This window comes from Talpa occidentalis, unplaced genomic scaffold (genome assembly GCF_014898055.3).
Source record: "Talpa occidentalis isolate TD23 unplaced genomic scaffold, MPIMG_talOcc4v2.1 talOcc4.17, whole genome shotgun sequence".
NCBI classification, from domain to species: Eukaryota; Metazoa; Chordata; class Mammalia; order Eulipotyphla; family Talpidae; genus Talpa; species Talpa occidentalis.
This window is the reverse complement of record NW_023601754.1, coordinates 8,586,761-8,612,428: the sequence shown is the minus strand read 5'-3', so window position 1 is coordinate 8,612,428 and position 25,668 is coordinate 8,586,761. Positions and strand designations below refer to the sequence as shown.

Here is a 25,668-nt window from a genome sequence, read left to right as displayed (position 1 = left end):
TTACAAATAAAAAATATAATAAATTTCTTAATAAGAAAGCAAAGACAACTAGATAAAATTTTTAAATCCTGCCATTTGCAACATCGTGGATGGAATTACACTCGATGAAACAAGACAGAGAAAGACAAACACTATGATTTCTCTCATATGTGGTATACATAGAAAACAAACAGATGAACTAAGTAAAACAAAATAAACTTCTGGACTAAAACCAATTAGGGTTACCAAAAAGGAATGGGGAAGGGGGATGGGAAAATGAAGAAAAGGGTGACAATAATATGGTGAAGGGTGAATTGGACTTTTTCTTTTAAGATTTATTTATGCATACAAGAGCTGGGGTGCAGGCTAAAGGTGAGGGGAGGTGAGAGAATTCACCAGAGACAGAGTGGGGAACAGAACAGGCAGATCTACTGAAATACACTGCTGAGGGGATCAGCAAGAGAGACAGGAGAGGTCTGCTGCACCATGTGGGTCACCTCACTGGCCAGGGATCAAACTTGTGCTGCAGTGCTGTAGATAGCTTCATAGTGCTGATGCTTAACCCCTTGCACCACCAGGGAGGCCCCTGAATTGGACTTTTTACTGTGAACCATATATAGCAGATATACATGTTGATTGTCAACAATGAACACCTGAAACTTAAGTAATATTGTAATGCAATACTACTTCAATTAAAACTTCAATAAAATAAAAAATTAAAGCTTCTATATATAGCAAAAGATACAAAAACAAAATTAAAAGATAGTGACTAAGAAAAAAATTATGATGTACTTAACTGAGCTAAAACCCATAACATACAAAGAGCTCCTATGAAACGGTAGAAAAAAGGAGAACCCAAAATAAAACTGAGAAAAAGATAAAAATTGACAGTTTTCAGAGGTAAAAAATTTTAAAAAACTGTGAACACTTAACGTCACAATCAGGAAAATGTAAATGAAAACATGTTTTATTCATCAGATTATTAAATATTAAAAAGATTAAATAACATCCAGTATTACGGACTGTATATAGAAATAGGCTTTCTCACACACTGTTGATAGGAGTATAAAGTTGCAGAAGTAGGGCAGTAGCTATCAAAATGTTAATTGAGCACATGCCTTTTAACCTGAAAATATTCACACAACCTTGTTTTCTACACTAAAAACTGAAAAGCTAGAACTTCATCAATAAGTTTCAAGGTAAATATTGATTTTTTCGTAAGTGGAAAACTAGCAAAAATTTAAAATATGATGGACATTATGTGCTGACATGAAAATGTCAAGAAATGTTAAGCTAAAAGGTAGTTCATCAAAGAATACCTTTTTTTAATAGTTAAGTATTATAAATAGTTAAGTATTATAAAATAGTAGGTAAACACATTGAAAAAAGGCTAAGGATACACACTGAATAAGAGTCAGATCACCTACTTAATGCGTGAGGGGAGAGGTGCTTAGGAGAGTGAAGGAAGACATAATTTATAAGCATGTGATATGCGTCATTTGGTTATGTTACACATACCTGGGCAGCACAGAGGAGCAGAATCAAGATGGATTCAACCATGGAACCAAAGAAAGATCTGTGCCTTTATGGAGGAAATCATCGCTTTCATCCCGGCTCAAAGCAGTGGCGGGGCTGTTGATGCACACAGAGGTGAGCACAGACTGGTACTGGGTGCTCCTGTAACATGACAACCTCAATCGCAGAGAAGATACTGAGCAGCTAGATGTTCTGGGAATCCCATGATTGGCCTCTCAGGACCACTGTGGGGTATTCTCCTGAAATCTGGAATTAAGAGAAACAAGAGGGGTCTCTGAAAGTTAAACTTGAAAGTCAATAGAAACTGGATCAGAGGAGAAAGATGAGAAGACATCTACAGAATAACAAAAGTTAGGGCCTCCCTGGTGGCACAAGGGGTTAAGCACCACACTATGAAGCCATCTGCAGCCTCTGCAGCATGAGTTCAATCCCCGGCCAGCGAGGGAGCAACCCACATGGCGAGGCAGACCTCTCCTGTCTCTCCCGCTTCTCCCCTCAGCAGTGTGTTTCAATCAGTCTGCCCGTTCTGTTCCCCCCTGTCTCTGGTGAGCCCTCTCACCCTCTGCATCTCTGGCCTGTACCCCAGCTCTTGTATGCATAAACAAATAAATCTTTTAAAAAAAAACAACAAAATTTAACAGTTACCAAGACCAAGCAATCTCCTGTGCTAAGCACTGAGGACTTACACAAATACAGCTCACCTAATCTTCACAACCTTCACTTTTTTTTTTATTGAAGGGAAAATGAACCTGGAGAGGTTAAAGAAACTATCAAGGGTCACACAGCTTATACAGTTTTCCCCCACTACCTGAAAGTAGAGTAATTCTATTTGGTATGGTATTTTGGGAGGCCTAGGAATGCTCAAAAATCATTTCACATAAATTAGTGATTTAAGTGCTCTGAGACCCAAAAAATAACCTACCAATTCACAGGTAGCACTAGGAATCCAAAAAGAATGTTATATTTTTGGGTTTCATGGGAAACATGTACACGCCAGAGATTTGACACCAGTCCTGTTTTTTTTTTTTTTTTTAATATCTAGTCTCTCTTCTCTTTCTTTTTTTTTTCTTTTTTTTTTAGATTTATTTATTTATTTATACAAGCACTGGGTACAGTCAGAAGCGCGGGAGGGCGAGAGAATTCACCAGAGCCAGAGCAGGGAGCAGAGCAGGCAGAAGGACCGAAGTACACTGCTGAGGGGAGCAGCGGGCGGCAGGAGAGGTCTGCGCGCCATGTGGGACCCTCCTCCAGTGGCCGGGGAGCAGCCAGGGATTGAACCTGCACCGCAGAGGCTGCGGGCAGCTTCGCAACCCAGCGCTCAACCGCTGCGCCACCGGGAAGGCCCGACACCAGTCCTGTTTAACTCCACATCTAACATGCTAACTAACATGGTATGATTTCTTCTATAAAAGAAGCAGAATGGCTTCTGGATTGGCAATATTTTATTATATCCTTGTCATGTGTTATTAATATAGATAAGGATATAATGGGTCAATTAAAACAAATATTGTTTAACTATGGAAGTATGAATAAAGGTTCTCAGAGAAGCTCATGGTACTAGTGTCTATTCAAATACTCCCAGGTAATAGGACCTCTATTTGATTCAAGAAGTAGACCAAGTAGGCCATATAAGACAAAATCAAAGTTCAAAGTTCTCAGCCTGCCAGGATAAAAACCAGAGTTTGGAGGGAGGATTCACCAAGGTAATATCACCTGAGAAGGCCTCTTAAAACACAAACATCTCTGTGGTCTCCAGCTATTTTTTCCTATTTGGTATTTCTATGGTCCTTTATGAATATTCCACTATTTTTTGCTATTTTAGGGCTGTTTTGAATTCACACAATCTAAATGACTGGCATCAGGCACTGTTGAATAATGTGTATATCACAAGTCTGTCAAAAACCAATGTTAACTAGATTCTTTCCATAGACCTGTTGTTAATAGATCAAGAATTGGGACAAGCAGGATGGAGGAGAAAAGTTGCAGGGAAGGGTGCTAGGTCCTTAAGCTCAAGAGAGGAATTTAAGGAACAATTATAACAGGACACACTAATAGAAGATTCACGTCTACTTTCATCCATTTTATTGGGATCTACATGACATTTTATTTTAATGGGTTCCACTATATTAAATGAAAACGTTCGGACACCACTAAGGTAGAAGGAAGGGGTGGCTAATATTCTGTTCAATCATGCAATGAATACCAATTCTTTGGAAGTCAATTTGCAGGCATTTCTTGCTATGGCTATTGAAGACACATAGAATAGCTCTAACCCTTATTGCCTAAAAGGCCTGGCATACCACCATAAAAAAAAAAAGTCCTCAATTAAAACCCTCACTCAAAACTTCAATCCTAAATTGAAGTCAATTTTTAAGCATTTTGATCAAATTCAGAATTTTCTAGAAGTCCCTGTGAACAGAAGCCCCTATCAGGAGGCAGTGGTAGTTACTAAACCCCAGACTTTTCCTTTTCTAGTTGTGTAGTCATGGGGGTTGTGTAACCTTTCCAAGCCTCAGGATTTTTATACAAGCCACATAGGAGCACTGTGAGTATTAAAGGTCTCTAAGACCAGAACAAAGTAAGCCTCATTAAATGTTAGTTTATATTATCACAGTCGAAACAAAAATTTGAAGATAAAATGCAAACTGGTTTGGAAAAGAAAAAGCAATACAACACAGAGAGGACACAGAGTGAACAGAAAATAAGGAATAAAGAAGGGAGATGGGAGACTCAAGGAGATTTTGTGATCTCTTACAGTTTGGACTTCACTCTACAGGGTGTGGGGATCCATCAAAAGTGCTTTAGCAATTTACTTGTTGGGAAAAATACACGCTAAGTACTTACTCTGTGCCAAGCACCTTTTTAATGGGGAAAAAAGGGTAAATAAGGCAAGATTCTCCCCTCAAACAAGTCCATTTATTAAGAGATACAAAAAAAAAATTACAATCCTAAGAAATGGGGGAAAGATGTTACAGTAAAAGTATGCACAAAGTATTATGGGTGCACAGGGAAAGGAGTGACCAAGTTTAGCAGAGAAGGGAGAGATCTTCCTAAATATAGTAACAATTGGCTAGAGAGGGAATTATGCCACAAGATATTTTTAAAACCTTAATAAATTTAAGCAGAAGCAAAGAAATAACCACCACTGAACAGCTAGAATTCTATGTATTTGTATCTCCAGTCATCAAGGTGAGACTAAAGAGATGGGCCCCAAAAATCTGCCTTCTCAGAGACCATGGGCCTCTTAAAGATATAAAGAAAATAGTCCCAAATTCGTAGGAACCATTCTGAAAGAAGCTTACTCCCCTGAAGCTAACTGCTGGTACATGTCTTGGCAGGAACTTCAGAGAGGTTGCAGACAAATATTATTTCCATGGAGTTGACTCCCTTAACTCCCACCTTGTTCAAGGGTCCACTGAGTTTTATTAATTCTCTCAGCACCCCAGAGAAGAGGGGGGAAATGAAGAAAGAAATTACAGCTATCATCCAAGACTAATTCTAATAAGTAGGGAAGAAAATGCCATGTTTAATACCCACAAGGACACACGATCCTCCTTACTTCAAAAACATAGCTCTCTGTAGTACTCCAAAACTGAATTTGAGTGAGAGGTTCAGACCCTACCCATGGGAAATCCCAGGCATTTATTTCATCTTGATTTCTCAGGATCAGAGTAAATAAATGAAGATAGTAGTCCACATTCATTTATTCTCACTGACAGGAGAATGACATCCACTCCAGAACTCATACTATCGATAATTGATTCCACGGCCAGGAGTGTGCAATACCACCTCAGAAAAAAGAAATATTATAGCCATAGAGTATTAGCCATGGAAATAATAGCCACAGAATTGGACAGATGAAATTCTCTTACTCTGTCAGAGCACTCAAAGTTTGCCCTAATGTTTATGAAGAAAAGAAAACAGGAAGAAAACACATCTGCACCACTCACATCTCCAATCAGACAGACGAGAATTCCAGGGAATGCCAAATATTGTTATATGCATCATTCCCAATGTAAAGAACTTTGCAAATACATTTAAATGCTATTATCAATAACATCACCTTCTAAAACAAACATCTTTTCATTTATGAATTTTTTCTCCATTTTGACGATGTGAAACCTGCAAATTAAACATACACCAGGAGATGGAAGCAACAAGGCAGACAATCTCCAGCTAAGAAATTTGAAAAAAAAAAAAAAAAATGGGAATAGAAAAAAAATCAACCTTTGATGAAATAATTGCTTCTGCTGTTATTTTTGCTATTGCTTCAGAAATGTTCTCTCTCTTTCTTTCTTGTCCCTACAGTGAGGTGCCCTGCTGCTGTGCAGATGAAAGGTCCAGTCTCTTTAAAATTTCATGCAGAGCTCTTCACAACATCGAAGCTTTAAAGGCCCATGGCAAATTCAACATATTGTTACGCTTGATGGAAAGGAGATAAAAATTACATGCAAAATAAACTTATATTCATTGCCTGGAAATACTAGAGTTACAGATTCCAATATTTCATTAGCCAATGTGGGCATACATATTCTGATTTCAGTACTTCAAAACACAAAAAAAGTGTACATGAAGTGTGTATTACAGCAAAAATAAGAATGAAACTCAAATCACCTGAAGTCAGATTAGAATCTTAGAATGTGTGAATAATTTTTTCACGGCTTTCCTAAACTTTTAGACATGTATAGCATTTTTAAGACATCAAAAGATACAAAGTATGAAAAGATTTTCTAAAACTTGTATATATCATGGGGCTCTTTGCTATAAGTTATCTGTATTTTTATATCTCCAGAAGAAAAATATTGGGATGAATTTTTTTATTGTTTTGTCTAAAATTATTTAAAGCTAGGACTAAAGATAATGAACTGGAAAGTATGGTAATCTCAAAAACAAATTCATCAAATTAATTATAATAGGTGACCTATTTTTAAGTTTATTTTAAGTTTATTTACAAATTAAACATCATTAAGTATACATTTAAATTTTAGGTTTGTGTTTTATTGTACCTGTTTTTATATGGCTCCATTAGCCAAATTTATTAGCTCATTCATTTATAGTCACTCATTCTCTTCTGTTAAGTATTTATTAGGAATAACTACATGCCAGCCACAGTGTTAAGTATGGGATGAAGCAACAGAAAGATAGAGTCCCTGACTCCACAGGGATTAAAATACAGTAGCACATGAAGATAATAAAAGGTAAATATGATAAACCCTTAAAAGCCCTATAGCAGAAGTAGGGATTGCAATAGTTAAGCTATGGAAATAACCCAAATGTCTAAAAATAGATGACTGGATCAAGAAGACGTGGTATATTACTAAGCAATCAAAAAGATAAACTCGTGCCATTCACAGCAACATGGATGGAGCTGGAAGGGATCATGCTCAGTGAAATAAGCCAGAAAGAAAAAGAAAAATATTGGATGGTTTCACTTATAGGAGGAATGTAGAGGATTCAAATAAGGGATCAGGAAGAAAAAAAAAGTAATTATAATAAAGTACATGTCAAAATCAACAGGTAACTATAAATCAGATACATTCTGCAGAGGGGGAGAAGGGAGTAAGATGAAAACAGGGGTGGGAAGAGCACACGGGACTATGGTGATGGTACACGGGTAAAAGAAATGTAAGGAAGTTGAGAGAGCTAATGTCAACAACTTTCATGACTTAAATTTTTTGTAAAAGGCAGTCAAGCGATGGGGGTATAGAGTGAGGAGATGAGAAATTAAGGAAAGGAGATGCCAGTGCATGTGTTGATGAGTTGGTAGTAACAATTCTGTGAAGAGGCAGAAACTGATACAAAGAAAAGAAGCCTTAAGTCAGGGAAGAAGTAACATAGACCACTAAGTAGGGTTTCTTTGATAAGAGCAGGCATTTAATTCTATTAAAACTCTATAAAGTAAATTGATTGACAGGCAAACTAAATGCAGCAAAATGTTAACAATGGGTGAATCCAAGACAAGTTTGTTTGGGTGTTCTATTCTTTCAACTTCTCCCTCAATTTGAGTATTTTCCAAATAAAAGTTACAGGGCATGGAATTATAGAGGTCTGGGATGATGCCCTCTCCACTCATCCTTCAAAATCAGAAACTGCAGGTTTTTATAAGAGCTTTTTATAAAAGCTCCTATGATAATTCTTATTAGCAGCTAGACTGTGGGTGTCATTATCTCTTGACATATACACAAACCACTCCAAAACTTAATAGTTTAAAATAAAATCTTTTTTTTTTTTTTTGGCTCACAAATCCTTGAGTTAAGAATTTGGGGAAGACTCAGAAGCTTAGGTGGGATTGCAGGGTTCCAGACTGCCTTACTCATGTGTCTGGAGTGCTGACTATCTGGCTGGGCTGCTCCATGGAGCCTCTGTCTCTGGTAGGATAGCATGGACTTCTTCACATAACATATGGGTTCCCCCTCCAGTATACCACTTTCATCACATTTATCCATCAAAACAGGTCACAAAGCTTCCAGATTCATGGGGTAGAGAAAGGGACTCTATTTCTTGATGGGTAGAACAACATCACCTTACAAAGGGGGTATGGAGCAGACTGATAATAACCTACATAATACACCCACTAAGTTATATTACTAACTTAAATACTTCAAGCCCCAACTTAAATAATATAAGCTCATGTATACCATAATTATCTTGTCCATATGTAAATGATTCTTCTGAAACTGTTTGGAAACAATTCCTTTTCTTAATTTGGAAGAGAATTGCAACTTTATGCTATTAATTTGCTCAATAAGCCATAAATATAAAAGTAAAATTCAATCTTTCCCACTGATTACCAGTCTCTGACCCAGATTCAGATCATAGCCATTCTACAGAGACATTAGATGAAGTTGTAGAAGAGTCCCAGAAAGTTCTCAACAACCTCACTGATAAATGGAAAGCAGAGCCGGACAGTAGTACTTCCATTCTTACTTTTGCCCTCTAGGTTATGGCAGAAGCCACACCTACAACTTCTCCCCCTTCAGGAACTTTTCAAAAGTTCATTACTTGCTCCCCATGTCAACAGAGGTAGCCCAGACCATCAGTCCAGGATATCTTGAATGGTAGAAATGTAGGCCCAGGGCTTACTTCACAAACAGGGTGAAATAGAAGGCAGGAAACACTGCTCCAGCTCTTGCTGCCATTAACAGAACTCCAAAGTAATGAATTCTGAATTAACACAATTTTCATTACGTGTACCAATGAGTTTATTAAAGCATAGATGAAACGGACACCTATGTGTCTCTGTCCTGAATGGCTTTATACACATGATCTGCACAACAGAACAATTCTATTCATGTCAGTCTTCAAAATAAAAAAACAGGATTTTTCCCAAAGAATTATTAAGGTATATGCAAGCCTGACCCTTTTTGTGCCTCTCTCTAACCTAAGCCCTCTCCACGTAAACTACCTTGTATTGCTACATCCTGGCATTATGCAATGTGGCAACTCTGAGTGTCAGTGCTAGATTTAGAGCCCAAGTCCATCTGACTCTAAAGTCTGAGCTGCTTGCACATCCCTAAAGAGTGATAAAACCTATGAAGCATGTCCCACTGCTAGGGACCTTAAGTGAAAGGGCCAATGGGAAAAACATCTCAGACAGTCTTTTTTCGAAGGACACAAAAATTTGGAAGGCTCTGCCTAGGAAATTGGTGATTTCCCCCATTTAACAGGTGAGGACACTAAGGCTTGAAGCATTGACTGACTTGTCCAAGATCTCACAACTTGTCAGTGGCAGAACAGAGGTTCAAAGTCAAGAAGTTCCCGAATTTAGATTGAAACCTGAAATCACCATACTCCACTGCCAGGCAGCAGGGAAATTTATCAGAAACTTTTTCATCAATAAATTGAAAATTCAAGGGACAACTCTTAAAATATATGGACTTCTTTAAAATATGCCCTTTGAAAAAGCAAGATCATTTATGATGTTTTCAATAAAATTATAAAACAGTGCTACATCTACTTCTCCAGCTCAGCAGCCACACAAAGTTTTAAACCTTAGATTTGCCCCAAAATATCCTGTGGAGCCAGTCTCTGCCTAAATTCCCAAATCTTTGTCTCTCTGAGTAAAATATTAAAATATTAATTGTCCCATACAAACCTACATTGTATAACTGAGATATTCAGCAAAAAATTCATATGCAAGTAGCTTATACAAAATTATAATTAAATTAGGAAGCAACTGAGTAAGTGTTATTTATTCAAAAATCTCCTTTAAGATAATCAGATAATAAAGAACACACACTAAAGGAATCACAGAAATAGAATGTACCCTCAAGTTATATCACAAGGAGAGAAAAAAATATCTCTGGGTAAGAAACTCAGGTTTATTTTATCTTAAATCAGACCAAGGGGATTTAGGTTGCTTTTTTAATCTACTCATGCATAATGATCTCTCAGATTAATCATACTGTTTAATAGAATATTATTATTAATTAGACATGTCATTGCTTCAGGCAGAAAATTATTGAAAAGTAAAAAGGCCTATATTCCAAAGGCTCATAAGAGAAAGATTTCCATTTCTATCACTGCACATCTCTTTCAGCTACAATTCTCAGTGGAAATTCCTCAATGAATTCAGTCCTTATAACACTAACATTAGCAATGGTTCCCATTTAAAAACATAGCTGAACTAGGATTTGCCTTGTAAGATATTTTCTGTTACTTACAAGCCAATTATATTTTTTAGGGCATGTGTGTTCAGGAGAATATCCTCCAGAGTTGCTCACATCTCTATCATTTTCCATGAGGGAATTTAGGACTAAGACATGAAAGAGAACAATTGGTCATCAGTTTTATCCATCAGGCTGACATCCTCTAAAATATTCTTTTCATCTAATAGACCCTCATAGGTCACTGCTGCCTCCTGCTCATTCCCATATGCCCCATGAATTGTAGCTGTGCCACCCTAGTGACACAGGAAAACTCTACTATTCCTCCTATAGGCCAGGACTTCATGGTACTCTCTCAGGCACCATACACAGACATTTTATTTGTTCTCACACTATAAAACAAGTAGGAAAGTTCTAGAATCATACTACTTTCTAGAGCACCAACATAAGAACAAGGGCACAGGTATCCACTGTTCCCAGGGTCCTCAAACTTTCAATAACAGTCCTACTATCTATTCACACCCTTCTTCCTCCCTTCTACCTCTAGCAGCCTCATTCTGAGCTTCCAAGCAAATGACAGCCTTCTATTTCACAACAACAAAAAAAAAAATGGGCTAGCAGAGCCAAATCACCTCAACTTCTGGCACATCTAAAAATGAATTTTACCAGCTGTTCCAAGTTAAATCTCTTGCTAACACATGGCAAGAGAAAGTTGGGGCGCAAAGTATAGAAGGGGCACAACAGACCATCATGAAGACTATCAGTGGGTGTGGCGTGGTAACATACATCTGAAGAGATATGAACCTATTCCTATGAATCATGTATGAATTTGTCTACTGACATTACTTCCATAAAAAATACAATTAAAAGGGCCTCCCCGGTGGTGCAGTGGTTGAGTGCTGGCTTGCGAAGCTGCCCGCAGCCTCTGCAATGCCGGTTCGATCCCCAGCCACTGGGCAAGGGTCCCGCTGCCCGCTGCTCCCCTCAGCAGTGTACTTCGTCAGTCTGCCTGCTCTGCTCTGCTTTCCGCTCTGGCTCTGGCTCTGGTGAATTCTCTCACCCTCCCGCGCTCTGCTGTACCTAGTGCTTGTATAAATAAATAAAATAAAATCTTTTTTAAAAATATAATTAAAAGCAAACTTAAAATATAAAGAAAAAAAAAAGGTAATCTCTTTAATTGCCTCCTTTATCTCATTTCCACCCTCCTCTTGAAATCTCCCTCCATCAATTACCTTCTTCTTGTCTTCCTACCGTCTCCTTGGACTCTTTTGCTTTAGATTGTAAAATAAATACGTGGTATCATTAAAATACAAACACAACATTGGAAAACAAGAACCACACATACACACACCAAAAAAAAAAAAAAAAAAAAAACAACAACAAAAAAAACCTCTCCCTTTACCCTTTTAGCGCTCCTCATCCCTTCACAGCTAACTTTTTCAGAAAATAATGAGAATAATGTCCCAGCCAAGCATACATATATATGCTGACCTTGGGATGGAAAAAAGAATGGAACTCTAAGAAGTGTGACAGCCTGAACATGTAAACATGTAAGAAGCTAGGCAAAACCTCGATAACAGAGGCCTAATGAGTCAAAGAATTTTAACCTATATTACAGATACATTTTGATAATTAGAGTATATATATTATGTGTGATAAAAATATAATTATTACTTATTACTTATAATAATAAATTATAAGTATATAATAAATTATAAGTATAATAAATTATTACTTATAATAATACTTATAATTATTACTTATACTTATAAAATATAATTAGTACTTTAAAATAGATGACCCTTTCTTCTAACTTCACTAGGGCACCCTTCAAGGCTACACAAGAGAGAACAATCCCTTTGTTCCTGGGCTTGAAGTTTAGTTGAGTATGTAGGATAAAGATGAAATCACTCAGTCCCACATAGAAAGCTCACTTGGAAGTGCTTGGAAACAAAATGGGTATATAAAAGATAAAATTAACATAAACAATGTGCACATAAATGTACAAAAGTAAGAAAAAGTAAAACTTGTTCGTCTTCTGGCAGATGAAGGTTGGGTATATGGAGTGAGAAGCTGAAATGGAAATTAAAGATAATCTAATCTCACAGGACAACTAAACTCAAAAGATGATCCTTGACTGAAAAAAAAAATTCTAAAAAGGAAACCGTTCATAAAATGAATGGAATTGGAATACAGATGGAATATAGATGACATACAAGTACTGTAACAATGTTAAATTTTCTGAATTTTCTGTTAAGATAGGAAGGGCCTGGGACAAAGACATTTGTCCCCATGATTCAAGGACAGAATGTTGCTGTCCCCACAGGCTGGTAAAAAGAAGTTAAAAAAAAACCTGATGACTCTAGGCCTGGCCACATGCTGCCATAAATTCCCTTGGCCCATTGTTTTCATTACTAATTTTCCCAACCTGGGCATTCCTTCACAGTTTATCAAGCTGGCTGCTATGGAAGAAAAGATAGATCTTGAGACCTGTCTCAGTCAAACTGAAGCTGCAGGTACACAGCCTCCGTGAGATATTCACCCATGAGATGGGCACAAAACCTGCATGACCACCAAACTGCAACTGAACCTCAACTCATAAAAATAGTACAAAGAGGGCCTCCCCTGGTGGTGCAGTGGTTGAGCACTGGGTTGCAAAGCTGCCCACAGCCTCTGCAGTGCCGGTTCAATCCCCGGCCACCAGCGAGGGTCCCACATGGCGCGACAGACCTCTCCTGCCGTGCCCGCTGCTCCCCTCAGCAGTGTATTTCCAGTCTGCCTGTTCTGTTCCCTGCTCTGGCTCTGGTGAATTCTCTCACCCTCCCGTGCTTCTGACTGTACCCTGTGCTTGTATGAATAAATAAATCTTAAAAAAAAAAAATAGTACAAAGAACTCCCCTGTGCTCTTTACTCAGATGCAGGAATTTACCACTTAGACTTTTTGGAGTAATAAATTTTAGGGATTTTGATTTCCTTGGAAAACTTTAAAAAAAAAAAAAAAGCTTACTTGACTTTGGTTTAGGTGTGCCATTAATGTTGCTAGAAGGGCACAGATGCTTCTAGAAAATGGAGTTTAAAAAGATAATAGAAAAAAAACTCTTAGGTTAACTTGGTATATATATCATGACCTCCTTCTTTGTTCCAACTTCTAGTTGCAATTTTTGTGTATTTATTGAACATTGCTCTCATGAAGTAGTGTAAGGCCTGAATAATCTTATAGAGCAAATAAGAATTCTCTTCCTCTAAAACTATAAATACAGCAGTCCAGTATTTCCCCAAATGATAATGTTTTTTCCTAAAGTGCAAACTACGGAAGACTTTTATTGAAAAAGAAATTTTTCATTTTATTTTTGAGAGTCTAGGAATAAACTGTTATAATGAAATTTTCTAAGAGCTTTAACATTATATTTACCATAACTCTAAAAATATACATATGTATATTAAATCTGTATTTTATAAAATTATGCATTGCAAATTACACACAAAACAGAATCACATAATCTAAGGTTTTTAAACTTTACACATCCATTCATATGCACTTTCTCTTTGTCTTTCTTTTTCTTTTACAGAAATCCCTGCTTTTGTATTCATACTACACCTGATCACAAGGTAACTGAAAGCATGTTTGCCTTTAATAACTTTTACACATTCATAAATATTTTTAAACTCCATAAATGTTTAACATTAGTATAGCATATCAAAACATTGTTCTTTTCTCTGTAAATAAATCATTTCTAATCTAAAGACATGGGAGGATGGGGGAAGTTTGTCGAGCAACACAAATCCTTCTGGCCAGTGAATCAAAGGACATTCCCAGACATTAACTTTTCTTTCCAAATATGAAAAATACATTAAATATATATCTTATAATAAGATGTTTTCCTCATGTTTCCTTTGGGTAAAGTCTGTTTAGTACATTCCTCTTCACATTGTGCTATGGAATTCTTGGTCAACATTGTCATTTTTCCCTCTGCAAAGGGCTGCACACTGGAAGGAAGCCAGAATTGCTGTGATATCACTCACTTCACCAAGACTCACCATGTTCGTTTCAAGCCAAAAATGAGTTATAATGTAAAAGAAAAATGATAATATATATATATATAAATTACACACAGACAGATATACACACACACAGCCCATTACACAGCTTCTAAAGAAAAGCAGATAGCTCCCACTGTCTGTGTTTTGAAAGAAGACAGGCTGTGAAAAAAGACACAAGGCTTTCACAGCATTGAAATGAACTTTGAGGACTGCTAAATGTTGTACAGTTTAAATTTTTTCCCCCAAACCCATGTGGCCATCTGGATCTATAATTAGGAGCGAAACAAAAAGGGATTTTTTCAAGTAAACCTTTCCTAAGGCTGCAAACACCGTGATACTTAAAGGAGGGGGTGCCATATGACTTGTATGTTTCTGGGCAGCCACATCGCAAACAAAGGGCGCATGTGGGTGGCCACTGGCTTATCCGTATGGTAGGGGAATCAGGACTGTTAGTTATACTTGCAGCTCACAGGCAAACACGAATCCATGTTGCTTCCATGATATCTCTCTCACATCTTTTTGCCATGCCTATCACCAAGTTATGCCAACTTATTAGGTCTGTAGCTGTCAATGATTTTTCTGTATAAACATCCTCTTTGAATCAATCTTTTGCCACCTGCATTGTTCCACTCTGCTTCCCTTTAGCAGCATTAACTACTTGGAGAGCACAACTGCCACTAAAAACATGATACTGGAGCAATCATTTGGTTCTGTGCACACATTTTAATTTCATGCCCTACAGGGGGGGAATCACTATCGGCCTTAAACAAAAATTGAGTCTTTAATGCTCTATTGTTTCACACAATTTATCTTTCAGTTTATTGGAAAGAAAGAAAGTGAAGAGAAGAGAAGAAAGGAAGGAGGGAGGGAGCGAGGGAGGGAGGAATGGAGGGGAAAAGGGAAAGAGGGAAGGGAGAAGAGAGATGTCCAGTTGGCACTGGGTTCTCAAAGGGCACTCAAAACCCAAATGTAAATCCTACCAGTATTACCCCAACTGTGCCTTTATGAAAATAAATCCATTTTGTCAAATGTCTCCTTCAGGGCATATCCTGTTGTTATCCCAGGGCAGGAAGACCTAACATGGAAATCCAAACCTGTTGTGATCACCAGAAGAGAAAAATATTCAGGATTTGATATCACAGACTTAGATGGGTTTTGCAGCATGGCCTATAATTTAAATCTCACAGAATAAAAAGGACAAAAGCAATATAAGGAGACAGGAGGCAGTGGGGAGCAGTCAGGAATAAAACTGAAGACGAGCATAAGGTATGAAAGTGCTTGGGAAGTGGGGACCAACCTCAGACCTGCTGTCATTTGTTTTCCTTTCTCACTGAGTGACACACCTAGCGAAATGTTGGTCTTTTGCTTTCCCTCTTGGGTGTATTAAGCTCTAAAGTCCTGAGACAATGAAAAGGAGCTGCCTTAGTAATGATAACAATTACTCCAATACCTCCTCTGGCCTTCAGACCCTAAGATTAGAGTCTAGGGAAGGGGAAAGTGATGGACAAGCAGATGAGTAACTACCCAAAAGATAAGTAAAATGCTGAAAATCCTCCACTTGTAGAACTTTTTTTAAAGGGAAAAAACCATATTTTTAAAACGAAAGCATTTCTCCCCATTAACACGCTTTTCGAAAAACTGTATTTACAGCCCAGACTTTCCTGCCCTCTTGTGGAGGAAATACGGAGCTCTCTACCCATAGAAATACAGTGATGGGTTTTTCAAATTTGCAGATGGCTCTTCCTGTGGTCTATATGACTTACTTAAGGGTTCGATCTCCTAATGTTCACAGAACTTCACTGGCTGTTAAATGTACCAAAATAAAACATAAACTCTGAATAACAAAGTCAAGAAAAATCAGACAGCAGGCTGCATGAAACCATGTAATCTGGTTCAAAGGGGGAATTGCAATGATTAGTTTTTAGTAAAACTAGGGTGCAGAAATATATTTTAAGTGACTGGGGAAGGGTGAGGTGAGAGTTTTTGAAGTGACTGCCAAAAAAGCTCTGCTTCTGTTCCCACCTTTTCCACAGAGAACAGGCCATCATTTCTCTCTACCAGGACTGCCACTGCACTTTGACCTGGGCAGGAACAGCCCAGCAGGTAACACACAAATTTCATCAGCACTGCTTTCCAATCAGAATTCCCAAGTTGCATTAGGTTACTTTTAAAGAAATTTTGTAGGCAGAGGGGCAGAAGGTCCTGAGTCTCACAGTCAATGCCTGATTCTAACCAATGACCAATTTAAACTGAGGTTTGAGCACAAATCTACCCCAGCCATACACAAGAAAATGCTTGATTTCATTTTCTTTTTTTTAAAAAAAAAAAAGGTTTATTTATTTATTTATGCATACAAGAACTGGGGTACAGGCCAGAGGTTTCGGGGTGAGACCAGAGATAGAGTGGAGAACAGAACAGGCAGATTGACTGAAATACACTGCTGAGGGGAGCAGCGGGCGAGACAGGAGAGGTCTGCTGCGCCATGTGGGTAGCTCCCTGGCCGGGGATCAAACTTGTGCAACAGTGGCTGCAGATAGCCTCATAGTGCTGCATCTTAACCCCCTGTGCCACCATGGAAGTTCCTGATTTCATTTTCTTTAGCATGTGTCCTAAAATTGTCAAATGAAAGAAAAGTTTTTAAATAAAATTCAAAGTTTTTTAGGGGTTTTATTAAGTTGAGAGGAAGAAAAGAATAAATTCATTAACATCAATAAAATTACCATGGAAATGTCTCAAAATTTCTGAAAGGCAGCATGACCTATCATAAACAGAACTTTTCCCCAAGAATAGACACTCAGATGTTTACCAAGCATTCCTAGCATGGTGTCAAGCATTAGGGCAACCCAAAGAAACATAACTCTTGGTTACTACTTGACATCACTACATATTTACAAAAGCACCAACTCTGTGCAAACCCTGTCTCTGGGGAACAAGACCCAAATAGGCAAAGCAGATAATAATAAATGAGCCCGAAAGAGTGGAGAGGGGATTCCTGACAAGGAAATAGGAACTGAGTGGACAGAGAAAGTTTTCAGAGAGAGGAAGAAGGGAGAAATCTGCTCCATGCAGCACAAATTAAAGGTGGCTAATAAAAAGACTAAGTATGTTGAATTTGAAGACCTCCAATACATGGTTCTCTAAGTAAAATGTGCCTCTTACAAAAGAAGACAAGGTAGATGGCACAGGTAAAATGGAACCAGATTAGTGAGGGGAGAGGCTGCAAAACTCTAATCTGGATTTTGTCAATGGAAAGTTACGAGTGATGTCTGGATAAGGATTTATTGATGATATGTCTGTAGATGACTCTTATGAGAGTGTTTCTAGTGCCCTGAGAATGAGGAATGCACATGTCAAGCGGTTGCTAAAGTGATTCAGGCTAAGTCACTAGAGGGGAAGCAATGAATCCATATAATGTTGTCTGAAAAGATTAATTAAGTACAGTGACTAGCTGACCAAAAAAGAAAGAAATCCAAAAATGCCTGAAGTTTAAATCCTAAGGGAATTGGTGGGACATGGCCCTGACAGAATCAAGTAATTGGATGAGCAGAAAATTCACATATAAATTCACAATTCATTTAATGTTCACTGCCATCTCTCAGATCAAACTTAAATGCTGCTTTATAAGAATGGTAATTTTCCCTCCAAATTGTTTTTTAAGAAAAATAGTTTTCAAACTGCCTTTAAAAAATATATTTGCGGGGCCTCCCCGGTGGCGCAGCAATTGAGTGCTAGGTTGCGAAGCTGCCCGCAGCCTCTGCAGTGCCTGTTCAATTCCCGGCAGCCGGGTGAGGGTCCCACATGGTGCGAAGACCTCTCCTGCTGCCCACTGCTCCCCTCAACAGTGTACTTCAGTCCTTCTGCCTGTTCGCTTCCTGCTCTGGCTCTGATGAATTCTCTCATAAATAAATAAATTTTTAAAAAAATACATTCGGGGCCTCCCTGGTGGCGCAAGGAGTTAAGACATAGCACTATAAGGCTATCCACAGTCACTGCAGCACAAATTCAATCCCCAGCCAGGGAGGTGACCCAACTGGCACAACAGACCTCTCCTGTCTCGCCCACTGCTCCCCTCAGCAGTGTATTTCAGTCCATCTGCCTGTTCTGTTCCCCATTCTGTTTCTGATGAATCCTCTCACCCCCCACACATCTGGCCAGTTCTTGTATGCATAAATAAATAACTCTTTAAAAAAATAAAAAACAAAAAAAAGATTCAGTAGAGTCTTTGAAAAGAATACTGTCTTTGTTTCCAAGCACCAAAACTAGAAGTTCTGGATGCCATCAAAACTTGTCACCTATCATATTAAGTACCCATAAAGCATTGTTCTAGGTACTACAGGAATCCAAAAATAAGGAAATAAAATGTAGTCCTTATCTCAGTTAATTTTTAATCTATAAGAGGAATAAGTCATATAAACAACTATAACACAGAATGTGATCAATGCTGTCTTAAAGGGAGTATACATAAAGTACATAGAAAGTCAGAGTAAATAAATCTTGCAAAAAGAAATCAGGGCCAAGAGTACATGTTCTGAGTCTTGAAAATTCAGATAGCATGAATGATGAAGGTCTCTCTGAAGTCTTGTATCCCAAGACTTTCTGTGAAAATGGAGGAAAAGCACATTCCATGTTGAGAAGGAAATTTTTTTAAGTGACAAGAGGGCAGGAAAGCAAGCATTCCAGTCAGAGTATAAAATACTTTACATGAATTATGAAAGATGAAAGTGGAAAAGTCAGCAATGACCATGACTGCAATAGGCTTTGACTGGCAGATAAACGATCACTACATACTTTCACAGGCAAAGGAAGCCACTCAAGATTTCAAACAGGATTTTGGTATGATATGATATGACCTGTCTAGAATTCAGCAAATTCAGCATTCTTTAATACATTTAATCTGACAAAAATCTGCTTGGGACTAGGGAAAGACAACAAAAAAAATGCAATAGATGAGTAAGGGGTAAGAGAAACAATGATCATCTTCAGTAATCACTACCAGTCTTAAAACAAAAGTACACACAAATAAACTGGGTAATCTAAGATCATGTTTTCACCAAATACCTTCCCTAATCTCTAGTAAGTATGAATGATAATACTCAGACTCCCAGTAGCATTTAAACAAGTCAACACAACCGGATACTTCCAAGCTAGTTTTTCACTGGAATTCCCAATATCCAGGTTGCTCCCCCACTAAACTGCCAAAATAAATGAATATAATCTTTCAGCAAAACTGAGTCAGTGAAGTTAATTAATGTACAAGTTAGTGAATATCCCAGCCAAAACTAACATTTTCATTACTGTAATAGCAAGTCTTCTAAAAAAACATAAACAATGATTATTGGTTGTCATTCTCTCCACTTAGGATTAAACCCAAAAGATGAAAACTATTATTTATTCCTGGTAGGAAAGGCCACCTATTTGAGTTTTACTTTTAACCCCACATAAAACTATCGCATTCACTATTAGACCTTTGGGATAGTATCAATCTACAAACCCACAATTAGCTTTGTAAATGGAAATTTACTCAGTTACAGACAGGTAAAAATCTCATCACAACAAATTTAATTACAATAGAAAGTTGTAGGAAAAGATCTTTGTCTCAAGAGAGAGGCCCAACCAAAAAATGATTTCCACAGCTATAGAGTTATTACTAATCCTTGATGTGAAATTATCATTTCTCTTGAAGAAATTCTATCTCCTTCCAGTCAAAAGGAGAGGAAATTTTTATTTTGTTCCTTTATTCTTCATCAGGAAATCACCCATTAAAATGTGTGTGTGTGTGTGTTGTGTATACACTTTATGTGAAATAAAGGTCAAATTTTAAATCCACTAAAAACAGCATGGTATGGTAAACATACACTTGAAGATTATTATTTCAAATTTTCTTCCACAAATACATATTATTTTTATTTTAAAAAAGGAAAACAAATACAAAAACTAATTTTTAGCTGTGGTCCTCACACTTCCCATCTCTAAAGAAAAAAAAACCTGAACTTATAGCTATAAAAATACAAAAAATACATACAAACATGAGCCACAACAGAAATGCGCCCTGGTACCATTTCTAAATTTCTCCTGCTTAATTTAGAGTACTATTTTATAGCTTATTCATCACAGTGAATCTGTCTATATAGTTTCTACTAAAAAGCATTGTAATCTCTAAATATGCACTCTTTGTAACAATTCCTAGTTTAAAAACCTGAATTGCTCATATCAATAGAAATTGACCTTTAATATTCTTTGCTTGTCAAATCTGTATAGATAGGAGGTCACTGTTGAACAGAAACAATGATAATACTTTCATAAATTTTGTCTGCCCCATGATGGGAAACAGCAAAAAATCATTTGAGACTGTTCGTTCTTCCTTTAGAGCTTTAACCTAAAGAGCTCATCCTAATGATGCCCCTGGTGGCAGGTAACATTTAATTTTTCTCTGTGTCATTAAAAAAGAATTAGATGTAAAACTCAGGTAAGAGATTAATATTTCACACCCTGAGGCTAAATACTTCAACATGAATATTCATAAAGGCCTATTCTGAGTGAAATCTCATGTGGGTGTAGATTTTAAATGCTTGAATATTTTACATATTCAGTTCAGAGACTTGGCATTCCACAGAGAAAAGCAAGAATTCGGTCAACTATTGCCATTGCCAGTGTGAATATGTGATTATGGCAAAATGCATTTCTGACACACATGTACACCATACTCCAACAGCCTCCTTCCAAAAGTCTTAACTTTTTATTTGGCCTCTTCTTATTGGTGATGAAAGTAAGTGATGATAATCACTAGGAAAGGAAAAATCAGAGTGAGCCCCTGAGGCTACAGATGCCTGACTATGCCTGTGTCCTCTCCTCGGTTCCAAAGAGGCTGGGGGGCAGGAGGGTAAGGAAAGTTGGAAGGAGCAATAAGGTGGAAATAAAGGTGGGCATTACCTTGGCACTACTACATTCACCTCACTGAATGCCCCCTCTCCCATAGCCTTAAGATCCCCCTATGGCACAGGGCTGCAGGTGAGTGCCCTAATTTACCGTCCCCTGTGACAACATTGCTCTTGGTCCCTGGTAGTACCTTCCAGCTTAAGGAAAAAGAAATTTAAGAGGCTGCTCAGAGAACTCTCTTAAGCCTTGTAGAACAAAGCCTAAAGTTATAGAGAAGTAAACCAGAGAAGGGGTGAGGAGAGGTAAAAGTAATAAGGGCAGAAGTAAAGAGAGTATAAAAATAAAAATTAATAATGAGCTGCCTGGCCAAACAACAACTAAACTAGCTAGGGACCCATAATTATAGCTAATAAAAGCCTTAAAGGTATAAACAAAGATGGGGAAAGTTTAGAGTGCTATCCCAAGCAAAGGAATAATAGAATGAAATTTAATCAACGTAAAATGTAGGCCTAGAGTAAACTTCCCAACACATCTAGAATTTTGTAGAATGTTCTCCCATGCAGTAATGTGTTTTTCTCTCTGAATGACAACTAAAACATGTTGGAACATATCAGGAGGTATTACATTTTATGGAATGATCCTAGCTTGAGGCTCATTCAGACTTTATGACCAAACGGAGATAGGCTATCTGAAGATTCCTTTCACATGTACCACCTGAGATGTGCATTTTCTCCATCCTCACATCTGGCAAGTAAATATTCCATGTACAATGGCTCCTCTGTAAGTGATCTGTCCCTCTGCCACCTCAACCTCAAAAAGTGCCCTGCCTTACCACACATATAAACATCTAATGAAGGCATATGCAGAGACTAATGGAGGGTCAAATGGTGAAGCAACCTTGCCTCTCTTTAGGAGATCTCCTTGAGCCCTAAGTTCTGTTTCTTGCCAGTTCTGATGTCCCTGTGATGCACCCCACAGGGAGGAGATAGCCTTGTGGTTCTGGCACCATGCAAGATTCTAAACCAACAAGAATGAAATAACCTAGAAACACAGAAAAGCAGATCAGGCACAAGGCTGAGATGGCAGAGACAAGATTATTGTTCATTCAACAAGCATTTACAATGTTTTATTATCTGCTACAGGTCAAGCTCTAAAGATGCAAAAGTGAATCTTCACCCATTATCTAGCAAGAGAGCAAATGAACATACAATTATCAAATAGTGTGATTAGATTAGAATAAAGATCACAAAGGACCAAGAGTATGGAAAATAAAATGTGCTAAGAAACTAATAAAAGTTTTATTAGTTCCTAATAAATTAGTTCAGTTTAAATAAGTATTGATTTTAAAATATATAACAATTTATAACTAAAAACTGAGATGTTCTTAAAATAGAAAGTAATGAGTTAGGGAAAAGGAAAGTAAAAATATGCTAAGATTCTTATTTATGCACTTGCATAAAAAATACACAATTATTAATTTTAGGCACTGAAGAAATACTGAGTTTGAATGTGATTAATTTAAAAACCCACTGTCAAAATTGAAAGCATAGTAAATTGGAAAAAATAAAAGATGGGCAGGCATAAAACTAACTACAGTACACATAAATAAGTTAAATGCCTGTATTAAGATAGAAACTCTCCAGCCTGATCAAAAGTTCATCTAGCTGAATTAGACATAACTAAAATAAATTTTCATGGGTAGGTAAAAGATGACAAAAAAAATTCCAAGCAATAGTGACTTAAACAAGATAGAAGTACATAGTAAGTCCTAGCAATCTAGTCTGAAATGCTGAAGTAAGAACTTCAGAGTTGCTAAAAGGTTAGGTCTTTATTGTCCTCACCACAAAAAAAAAAAATGATAAATTATAAAACATGATAGAAGTGTTAGTTAATGGTAGGACTGATAATCATATTGCAATATATAAATGTATTGCATCAACACTTTGTACATCTTAAACTTCCACAAGGATTTATGTCAATATCCCAGTTTTAAAAGAATATGTGTAGTAAAGGTGATTCAAATAAAAAAAATACTTTATTTCTTCCTCACATTATTCTGTCTGCCACAGGGCCTTTGCACTAGTCTTCAGTTCTGCCAAAAATGGTTTTCTCCTATGTATGACCCAACCAGCACCTTTTATATGGTTCTTGGATAAAGTGTGACGTCACAAGCCAGATAGATCTTTCTGACTGCTAACTGCTAATTCTAAAAACGACATCATCTCCATTTTTCTAATTTTTAAATTTCTTTTCTTTCATTTTTATTTTTTTTAATCTTATCCCACATAAAACATAAGTTACATGTGAGGAGGGACCTTTAATGTCTTCCATCCTCAGCAGTAAGAACACTGCTTGAGTATTGTCTTTTCGGAAAGAAGGGAGGCTCTCTCAATAAATTAAAACAATTTCATTATTTTTCTCCACTATTTTTCTAATTACTATTCAATGATTTCTGCTCTTATTTCCTTTTCTCTGTTCAGTTTTGGTTTGGTTTTCTCTTCCAAGTTTCTAAGGTAGAAGGAAAAAATGTATAAAGGAGAGGTCACTGACTTTTCTTCTCTCTCAATATAGGAATTTATTACCATAAATTTCCTCTAGTACTGCCTCAGTTGTAGTCATAAATTTTGTTATTTAGGTTTTCACTTTCATTCAATTAAAAATCCCTTCCATGTGGGGGCCTCCCCGGTGGCACAGCGGTTGAGCGCTGGGTTGCAAAGCTGCCCGCAGCCTATGCAGCGCCAGTTCGATCCCCAGTCCTTCTGCCTGCTCTGCTCCCCGCTCTGGCTCTGGTGAATTCTCTCACCCTCCCATGCTTCTGACTGTACCCAGTGCTTGTATAAATAAATAAATAAATAAATAAACAAACAAATAAATAAATAAACAAATCTAAAAAAAAAAATCCCTTCCATGTTTTCTTTGATTTTTTTTCTTTGACACATGGCTTACTTAGAAGTATTATTATTTTGCTTCCAAATATTGAGGTAAGGGGGATTCCACATTTCTGTTATTGATTTCTAAATTAACACAATTCAAGTCAGATAACATTTTGTATAATTGTAATCATTTTAAACTTATTGAGACCTGTTTTACAGACTAATATACAGTCTATCTTGGGAAATAGTTCGTACCTCTATGGTTTGAATAATGTACACTTTGCTGTCATTGGATAGGATGCTCTATAAATATCAATTAGGTGAAATTGGTTGACAATGTTCCTCACGTCTTCTACACCATTTCTGATTTTTTTGTCTCATTCTATCAATGGTTAATAAGGGATTAAATCTCTGTGATTACTGATTTATCTATTTCTTCTAAAGCTCTATCAAATTTTGCGTAACATTTCTTGATGATCTATTATTAAGTTCATAAACATTTAGAATTGTTAGGTCATCCTGACTAGTTATCTTTCTCCCTGCTAATCTTTCCTCAGAAATCTATTGATCATACTGATTAAGAGAGAACACGAAAAGGCATAAATTTTCAATATCAGGAATGAGTGGTAACATCATTATAGATCTTAGAGATATGACAAGGACAATAAAGAAATATAAACAACTTTATGCCAACAAATTCAACAACCTAGATAAATGGATAGTTTCTTGAAAGAAAAAAGCTACCAAATCCCCCTAGGTATAAACAAACTAACTTTATAATGCTGTCTACTAAAAAAATTGAATATGTAGTCAAATATTCCCACAAAGAAGATTTCAGGCCTAGATAGTTTGGTGAATTCTACCAAATACTTAAGAAAGAAGTACTACACAAAATCTTCCAGAGAAACTGAAGATAACTCTTCCCACACATTTTATGAGTTACCATTAGTCTGATACTGAAAGTAGACAAAGACATTACATATAACATACATAAACACACAACACAACAATACATAAAATGGGCAATTTAGCAAGATCAAGGAGACTAACCCAGAAATGCAAGGTTGGGTTAATATTTAAGTATCAATGTAATTCATCATGTCAATAAACTAAAAAAAAATACATATAATCATCTCAACATGGACAAAAAGGATTTGACAAAATTCAACCTCCATTCCTGATTAAACCTCTAAGCAAAGTAAAAAATAAGAAGGGTGACAAAACATTAACAAGGGATTTTGATATTAAAAGGGCACACATGGAAAGAGAAAAATAATGACAGATCTTGGCTTGATTTTTTTATACTTTTCATTCCCTGAAACTCAGAAATACAACTGCATTAATTTCATATCTGTATCACTGATGACACAGAAGCAGTAGCTTGCTATTCTGATCCAAAGTTAGGGAGGTAGAGAGTTAGCTATTAACATATAGTTTTACTACTGTTATATTTCAATATTGCCTTTTAAAACAACCAAATAAAACACTTACATAGATAATCCATCTTATGAATCAGATCTTTTGTGAAAGAAAGCCCACTATATCCACAAATGTGCCTACTAGAATACATCATGTCATGAGAAAAACACATTAGAAAGTACGTGAGCATTTTATTAATCATCTGAGAAGCAGATTTTTTGAAAATGCAGTGACAGAGGTTGTAGTCACTTCCTTTTGAACATGTGCTGACTTCTGCTGTCTGTTGTTCTCATTTGTCAGATTTTTCAACGTTCCTCTTAATGTAGTGTCTTTATTTA

General features: G+C 37.0%; 1 protein-coding gene across 1 annotated transcript in view; it reads right to left on the bottom strand.

The window, feature by feature from the left end:
- The window catches only part of ZFHX3 (zinc finger homeobox 3), a 1,259,585-nt gene that overhangs the window by 1,185,996 nt on the left and 47,921 nt on the right, over positions 1-25,668 (bottom strand). Inside the window, 1 exon segment of the mRNA XM_054696960.1 lies at positions 1,498-1,761. The gene's annotated coding sequence lies outside the window, so the exon portion shown is untranslated.